The sequence below is a fragment of the Theropithecus gelada genome, chromosome 12 (genome assembly GCF_003255815.1).
Source record: "Theropithecus gelada isolate Dixy chromosome 12, Tgel_1.0, whole genome shotgun sequence".
NCBI classification, from domain to species: Eukaryota; Metazoa; Chordata; class Mammalia; order Primates; family Cercopithecidae; genus Theropithecus; species Theropithecus gelada.
The window spans coordinates 84,465,768-84,474,632 of record NC_037680.1 but is presented as its reverse complement, the minus strand read 5'-3'; the positions used below and the strand labels follow the sequence as shown (position 1 = coordinate 84,474,632).

Genomic DNA, 8,865 nt, shown 5'->3' with positions numbered 1-8,865 from the left:
GTGCCATAGAACCCACAGTATGCCCACTGGGTGAATTTGGGGACCTAGGTTAGCATCGATCTGAAACCTTCCTTTACTCTGTATCTTTCTTTTTTTTCTTTTTATTTGAGATGGAGTTTCACTCTTGTTGCCCAGGCTGGAGTGCAATGGCGAGATCTCGGCTCACTGCAACCTCCACCTCCTGGGTTCAAGGGATTCTCCTGCCTCAGCCTCCCAAGTAGCTGGGACTACAGGCGCATGCCACCACGCCCAGCTGGTTTTTTTTTTTTTTTTTTTTTTTGTATTTTTAGTAGAGATGCAGTTTCACTGTGTTAGCCAGGATGGTCTCGATCTCCTGACCTCAGGTGATCCACCCACCTCAACCTCCTAAAGTGCTGGGATTACAGGCGTCAGCCACCGCGCCTGGCCTCTTTTTTTTCTTTTTTTTTTTTTTTTTTTTTGAGACGGAGTCTTGCTCTGTCGCCCGGGCTGGAGTGCAGTGGCCGGATCTCAGCTCACTGCAAGCTCCGCCTCCCGGGTTTACGCCATTCTCCTGCCTCAGCCTCCCGCTTTTTCTTAACTTTTTTTTTTTTTTTTAGAGACGGGGTCTTGCTGTGTTACCCAGGCTGATCACAAACTCTTGGCTTCAAGAAATCCTCCTGCCTCAGCTTCCCAAGAAGCTGGGATTACAGGCGCAAGCTACTGCCCCTGGCTTGCTGCCATGAGCTTGATTCAGCAGTTCTCTCTAAACTTGATGGGTCTAACCTCTCACCCCAATTCCTCTGTGTCTCAACTCCACCATTATGAAAATTCTCACACATGCCACTGCCTTACTACCATAAATCTTCCTCCCGTTGTTCCAGAAATGAGTCTACATGGGCTTTCACATGAGCTAACTGCACATTTATCACTTTGGCTTGTGTTGACCATTGGCCATAATCTTCTAAGTCATAGCAGATGAACCAGTGTGATTCATGCAAGAATGGTAGGAATGACTGTGACAAATGTTTGTCTTCAGAAAGACAAACATTATTTGTAGCGTGCTTGTGGTGGGAAAGTAATCTAATATGCAAAAGACATCTGAATTTATTAGGTTGGTATAGCTATAACATAACTACTAATATATGAGATTTTTCTCAGAGACTGATAACAGCTTTATTGCATGTGACTCCTTGTCATTTATTGCTTCCTACTACTATAAAAACTGAAAATAGCGTATTATTCCTTGACCAGCTGACATGAGTTTGTGATTCATTTGACCAGAAATGTATCCTCTAACCACAGCACTTCAATTTATGGTCATAGTTGGTTTGACAATAAATTTAAAAACATAATTAGAGAGCACTTAGGAAATTGGTCTACTTACCTCCATTAGAGTTTCTTTTTCTTTTTTTTTTTTTTTTTTTGAGACAGAGTCTGCCTCTGCCACCCAGGCTGGAGTGCAGTGGCCGAATCTCAGCTCACTGCAAGCTCCGCCTCCCGGGTTTACGCCATTCTCCTGCCTCAGCCTCCCGAGTAGCTGGGACTACAGGCGCCCGCCACGTCGCCCCGCTAGTTTTTTTAGTAGAGACGGGGTTTCACCGTGTTACCCAGGATGGTCTTGATCTCCTGACCTCGTGATCCGCCCGTCTCGGCCTCCCAAAGTGCTGGGATTACAGGCTTGAGCCACCGCGCCCGGCCAGAGTTTCTAAGGTGGTTATTTATTATGGGCCAAAACTCTACTTAAGTTTTGTAACTTTACGAAAGTTATGCAGATAAGTCAAAAGATCTAACTAAGTAGATAAAAAGCTATGAAGTCTCTTCATATTGCTTCAGCTCTGAACAGAAGGACCTGTCCAGGGTCACACTCATATGTGTGAGAATCTGGAGGCAGCAGGTACACGAGAGGGAAAATGCTGTGAGCAATGAGCTTGTGGCAAAAAGATGAAAATAACCATGTTGGCAACAGATAGTGGACAGCGAGGAGGAATGACTGTTCCTCAGCTCTGCCCCTTTGTTTGTGCACAGAAACAGTGGTCCAGCAGCCATCCAAAGAGAATACAAGAGAAACAGATCTTCCTATTTTGAAGCCAGGAGTTTGAGACCAGGACAACATAGCAAGACCCCATCTCTAAAAAGAAAGAAAGATCATGACTGTAAAAGGAAAACTTGCATCAAGGAAGATTGGCATGCAATGTTGGTAGGAATGGTCTGGGATACACTAAAGAGGAGACCAACAGAACTTGGCAAAAAAAAAAAAAAAAACTATGAATGGAATTATCAACTTAGTACCTAGTAGTATTGTACCTACTGGTAGCACCTTTAATACTTAGCAGATATATTAAATCTGGTTTTAAATCCCAACACTTTTGTTTGATTTTTGGCTTTTTAAAAAAAAGAAATCAAAAGGATTGGGTGAGGCCAGGACAACTGCTGTTGTGAGAAATGGGGGAAATGTTGAGATTTGGCACTTACAGGTTCTTATTTAAGAATCCCATTAAAAAATCCTGAGTAGATTGCCTGGGTGTGGTGGCTCATGCCTGTAATCCCAGCACTTTGAGAGGCTGAAGCGGGCAGATCATGAGGTCAGTAGATCGAGACTATCCTGGCTAACACAGTGAAACCTCGTCTCTACTAAAAATACAAAAAATTAGCCGGGCATGGTGGCATGCGCCTGTAGTCCCAGCTACTCGGGAGCCTGTGACAGGAGAATTGCTTGAATCCAGTAGGCAGAGGTTGCAGTGAACCGAGATTGCGCCACTGCACTCCAGACTGGGCAACAGAGCAAGACTCTGTCTCAAAAAAAAAAAAAAATAGTAGATATAATGTTCAGAGATGAGAGGCATGAACAAAGACAAAAGTTGAAAATTGATGAAGAGATAAAAAGATAAAAAACTTCCAGCACTTTGGGAGGCCGAGACGGGCGGATCACGAGGTCAGGAGATCGAGACCATCCTGGCTGACACGGTGAAACCCCGTCTCTACTAAAAAATACAAAAAACTAGCCGGGCGAGGTGGTGGCGCCTGTAGTCCCAGCTACTCGGGAGGCTGAGGCAGGAGAATGGCATGAACCCGGGAGGCGGAGCTTGCAGTGAGCCAAGATCACGCCACTGCACTCCAGCCTGGGTGGCAGAGCGAGACTCTGTCTCAAAAAAAAAAAAAAAAAAAAAAAAAGATAAAAAACTGAACACCCCTCAAATGTCATTTCTCCTAGCATTTGAACCCTTTAAAATCTCACTATCCCAAGGCAATCCTCAAAAAGCATTTATTGGCCGTGTGCAGTGGCTCATGCCTATAATCCTATCACTTTGGGAGGCCGAGGCAGGTGAATCACTTGAGGTCAGGAGTTCGAGACCAGCCTGGCTAACATGGTGAAACCCCATCTCTACTGAAAATACAAAAATCAGCCAGGCGTGGTGGCACATGCCTGTAATCCCAGCTACACGGGAGACTGAGGCAGGAGAATCGCTTGAACCTGGAAGGCGGAGGTTGCAGTGAACTGAGATCGCGCCACTGCACTCCAGCCTGGGTGGCTCCATCTCAAAACAAAACAAAACAAAACAAAAAACCAACAAAAAAACACAATTTATTTTCCACTTAATGACTAAGAGCTATCAGTTTCCCACATAGACCATTTCTTCACATAAAAACCATTCTATTATAGTGAGCATATAAACCACACTTAAAAGTACAGTTGGCTGACGCGGTGGCTCATGCCTATAATCCCAACACTTTGGTAGGCCGAGGCGGGTGGATCACCTGAGGTCAGGAGTTCGAGACTAGCCTGACCAACATGGAGGAGCCCCGTCTTTACTAAAAATACAAAAATTAGCCGGCCGTGGTGGCGGGCACCTTAGTCTCAGCTACTTGGGAGGCTGAGGCAGAAGAATTACTTGAGCCTGGGAGCAGAGGTTGTGGTGAGCCGAGATCACACCATTGCACTTCAGCCTAGGAAACAAGAGTGAAACTTTGTCTCAAAAAAAAAAAAAAAAAAAAAAGTACAGTCAAGCAGTCCGGGTGGGGTGGTTCACGCCTGTAATCCCAGCACTTTGGGAGGCTGAGGTGGGCAAATCACCTGAGGTCAGGAGTTCGAGACATGCCTGGCCAACACAGTGAAACCCCATCTCTACTAAAAATACAAAAATTAGCTGGGCTTGGTGGCGGCCACCTGTAATCCCAGTTACTCGGGAGGCTGAGACAGAAGAATTGCTTGAACCCAGGAGGCGGAGGTTGCAGTGAACCAAGATCACGCCACTGCACTCCCGCCTGGGCAACAAGAGCGAAACTCTGTCTCAAAACAAAACAAAACAAAAAAACCCAAAAGTACAGTCAGGCTGGCATGTGACTCACAGCTGTAGTCCCAGCACTTTGAGACTTTGGGAGGCTGAGGTGGGAGAATTGCTTAGCCCAGGGATGTCAAGGCTGCAGTGAGCTGTGCCATCGTGTTCCAGCTGGAGTGACAGAATGAGATCCTATCTCAAAATAAATAAATAAACAAAGATTTTAAAATTTGAACATAAGATTTATGTTCATATATGTCCATTGCAACATTATTTATAATATCAGAACACTAAAAAAATAAAAATGTGTAACCATTCGTATGGCTAAATAGCTTCACTTGATGAAAGATACAGTGTTTAAGAACATGTAATAAACCTTAACAAAAAAAAACCTAAAAAGCAAGACACTATTAAATTGTATGTACAGAATGATCTCAACTGTGTTTTAAAAATAAAAAAAGATTTAAAAAATAAAAATATAAAACTTATATCTACTTGGGGAAGACTATGTTTTTTGAGGAGAATGTATTATATACAGAAAGAATGTTAAGGTTCACGAGGACTAGATAGAAGAACTTAATCATAAGATAAATACAGGCCAGGTGCAGTGGCTCACGCCTGTAATCCCAGCACTTTGGGAGGCCGAGATGGGCAGATCACGAGGTCAGGAGATCGAGACTATCCTGGCTAACATGCTTAAAGCCCGTCTCTACTGAAAATACAAAAAAATTCGCCCAGCATGGTGGCGGGTGCCTGTAGTCCCAGCTACTCAAGAGGCTGAGGCAGGAGAATGGTGTAAGCCTGGGAGGCGGAGCTTGCAGTGAGCCCAGATTGCACCACTGCACTCCAGCCTGGGGGAGAGAGCCAGACTCCGTCTAAAAAAAAAAAAAAAAAAAAAAAAGATAAATACAAGTGAGGAAAGGAATTAGATAAAATAGTATGAAGTAAATAGAATTTAGGAGTTCAAGGCTGAGTGCAGTGGTTCACGCCTGTAATCCCAGCACTCTGGGAGGCTAAAGCGGGTGGATCATTTGAGGTCAGGAGTTGGAGACCAGCCTGACCAACATGGATAAACCTAAAAATAAAAATAAAAATTTGCCAGACGTGGTGGCGCATGCCTGTAGTCCCAGCTACTCAAGAGGCTGAGGCAGGAGAACCACTTGAGCCCAGGAGGCAGAGGTTGCAGTGAGCGGAGATCGTACCACTGCACTCCAGCCTGGGCAACAGAGCAAGACTCAGTCTCAGAAAAAATAATTCAGGGAAATTGCATCATCTATGTCTTTAATTTCTGACAAGTCAACTATGTTCACACAAACTGTATTTTCAATACAAGGGAGGCCTGAAATGCAAACCAATGACTTCATTTGTTGCTGATCCACAGCAACAGTGATGGACTCCAACGCTGGAGGAAAAACTAGCTGCACCGCATTTATGAAGAGATGGTAAAGAATATATTAATCCTGACTATTACTATACCCTGGACAATTCAAGGGATTTTTCCAGAGTAATATTCATAGATCAGATGCAATTTTCATTTGACATATACTGTAGAATATAACTTTTGGTGCTAGTTTCAGCAGCACATATACTAAAATTGGAATGATGCAGAGAAGATTAGTATGTCCCCTGCATAAGGATGACATGCAATTTCATGAAGTGTTTCATATTTTAAAAATACCTATCAGGTACTACGCTTGGTACCTGGGTAATGAAATGTTCTGGACACCAAATTCTTGTGACATGAGTTTACCTATATAACAGAACTGAACAATGTGCCCCTGAACCTAAAATAAAAGTTAAAAAAGAAAAAAAAGAATGCAATCTTTGATTAAAAAGTGACTCCTACCTTGATTTTAAGAAAATTTTTTATCATTTAGTTTAATTCCATGCAGGGATCATAAATAAATAGTCTAATTTTTTAAAAAACATTGAGATAGAATTTACATAGCAGCATTCCCCCTTTTAAAGTATAAATTTGTTTTGTTGTTGTTGTTCGTTTGTTTGAGGCAGAATCTTGCTCTGTCACCCAGACTGGAGTGCAGTGGCATGATCTCAGCTCACTGCAACCTCCACCTCCCCAGTTCAAGTGATTCTCCTGCCTCAGCCTCCCGAGTAGCTGGGATTACAGGCGCCTGCAACTATGCCTGGCTAATTTTTTTTTGAGATGCAGTCTCGCTGTGTCGCTCAGGCTGGAGTGCCGTGGGGCAACCTCAGCTCACTGCAACCTCTGCCTCCTGAGTTCATGCCATTCTCCTGCCTCAGCCTCCCGAGTAGCTGGGACTACAGGCCCCCACCACCACGCCCAGCTAATTTTTTTGTATTTTTAGTAGAGACAGGGTTTCACCATGTTAGCCAGGATGGTCTCGATCTCCTGATCTCGTGATCCGCCCGCCTCGGCCTCCCAAAGCGCTGGGATTACAGGCGTGAGCCACCGCGCCCGGCCCATTTTTGCATTTTTAGTAGAGATAGTGTTGTACCATGTTGGCGAGGCTGGTCTCGAACTCCTGACCTCAAGTGATCTGCCCACCTTGGCCTCCGAAAGTGCTGGGATTACAGGCCTGAGCCACCACGCGCTGCCTGGAACCCCCCTTTCCAGTTTGAATTCCCTCATGTCCTCTACTTACACCTCTGTACCTCCAGCATTACCTCCTCCTTCTTCAGTTTAAATCCCATCCATTTTACAAGTCCGACTTCAAATCACCAGTTCTTTGATAAAGCCTTCCCAAGCTATCCGACCCCCAGAGACAGCTTCCCAAATTTCACTGCATACAGTAGCTGCACCATTTGTTTGGCAAATATTCTGCCTTTCTGGCATATATTTATGGCACATTGTAGGCGCTGCATGTATGTTGAATGAATGAATGAAACTCTACACCAGATTATAAGCAAATTGAAAATCATGGCTTATGCTACGGTCTAATCCAGGGCTGTAGAGTGGTTAAGGGGAGATATATGGCACTGATGAAAATATTTGAAAAGCTTAGGAGCCCCAGGGAGGGAGGAGCATTTCCCAGAGTCCTCTCTGTTTCCTTAGTTTAGAGCAGTACCAATTTACCTTCTCTCTATGATCAAAATATTTGTGTCCCCCAAAATTCATATATTAAAAACCTAATCCTCAAGGTGAGGGATGGTATTAGCAGGTGGGCCCATTGGTGAGAGGTGACAACATGCTAGTAGCCCTCACTCTCGGGGACTCCTCGGCCTCAGCATCCACTCTGGTGGCGCTTGAGGAGCCCTTCAGCCCGGCACTGCACTGTGGAAGCCCCTCTCTGGGCTGGCCAAGGCAGGAGCTGGAGCCGACTCCTTCTGCTTGCTGGGAAGGTGCGGAGGGCGAGGCGTGGGCGGGAACCGGGCCGAGCTGGGTGCTCACAGGCCAGCGCGAGTTCCAGAGGGCCCGGGCCAGGCTTGGCGTGCCCTGCACTCGGAGCCGCCAGACTGCGCTGCTGCCCGAGCAGTGAGGGGCTTAGCACCCAAACCAGCAGCTGCGGAGGTTGTGCCAGGTCCCCCAGCACTGCCGGCCAGCATGCACCACTCTTGAATTCTCGCGGGGCCTCAGTTGCCTCCCTGCGGGACAGGGCTCGGGACCTGCAGCCCGCAATGTCTGAGCCGCCCGCTCTGCCGTGGGCTCCTGCGAGGTCGGAGAGCCTCCCCTACGAGTGCCGTCCTCCACTCTGCAGTGCTCGGTCCCATCAACCGCCCAAGGGCTGAGGGTGCACTGCGCGGGACTGGTGGGCAGCTTGGCCTGCAGCCCAGGTGCAAGATACACCAGGAGAAGCCAGCTGACATCCTGAGTCTAGTAGGGACTTGGAGAACCTTCATGTCTAGCTAAGGGATTGTAAACGCACCAATCAGCACTCTGTCAAAATGGACCAATCAACTCTCTGTAAAATAGACCAATCAGCAGGATGTGGGAGGGGTCAGATAAGGGAATAAAAGCAGGCCAGCAGTGGCAACCCGCTAGAGTCCCATTCCACACTAGTGGAGCCTTAGGTCTTTTGGTTGCTCCTCACTCTTTAGGTTCACGTGGCGTTTATGAGCTGTAACACTCACCATGAAGGTCTGCAGCTTCACTTTTGAAGCCAGTGAGGCCATGAACCCACCCACCAGGAGGAATGAACAACTCCAGACGTGCCACCTTTAAAAGCTGTAACACTCACGCGAAGGTCTGTAGCTTCACTCCTGTCAGCGAGACCACGAACCCACCAGAAGGAAGAAGCTGCAGACACATCTGAACATCTGAGGGAACAAACTCTGGACACACCATCTTTAAGAACTGTAACACTCACCGCGAGGGTCTGTGACTTCCTTCTTGAAGTCAGCAAGACCAAGAACCCACCAATTCTGGACACATGGTGAGGTTATTAGGTCAAAAGAGCGGAGACCTCATGAATGGAATTAGTGCTTATGAAAGAGGCCCCAGAGGGCTGCCTTTCCCCTTCCACCACGTGAGGACACAGAGAGGTGCTGCTCACCAGCCAGAAGGCAGGCCCTCCATAGACACCACACCACATCTTCCGGTGTCTTTATCAAAGACTTTGCAGCCTTCAGAACTATGAGGAAACACATCGTTTTGTTTATTTACTTATTTATTTATTTGAGACGGAGTTTCACTCTTGTTGCCCAGGCT

At 46.3% G+C, this 8,865-nt stretch overlaps 1 non-coding gene across 1 annotated transcript; it reads left to right on the top strand.

Annotated features, from left to right (window-relative positions):
• The first annotated feature begins 5,802 nt into the window (after positions 1-5,802).
• Positions 5,803-5,909, top strand: LOC112636875. Its single transcript, XR_003122332.1, has one exon. It is a non-coding gene; the product is annotated as a U6 spliceosomal RNA (small nuclear RNA).
• The last annotated feature ends 2,956 nt before the right edge of the window (positions 5,910-8,865 follow it).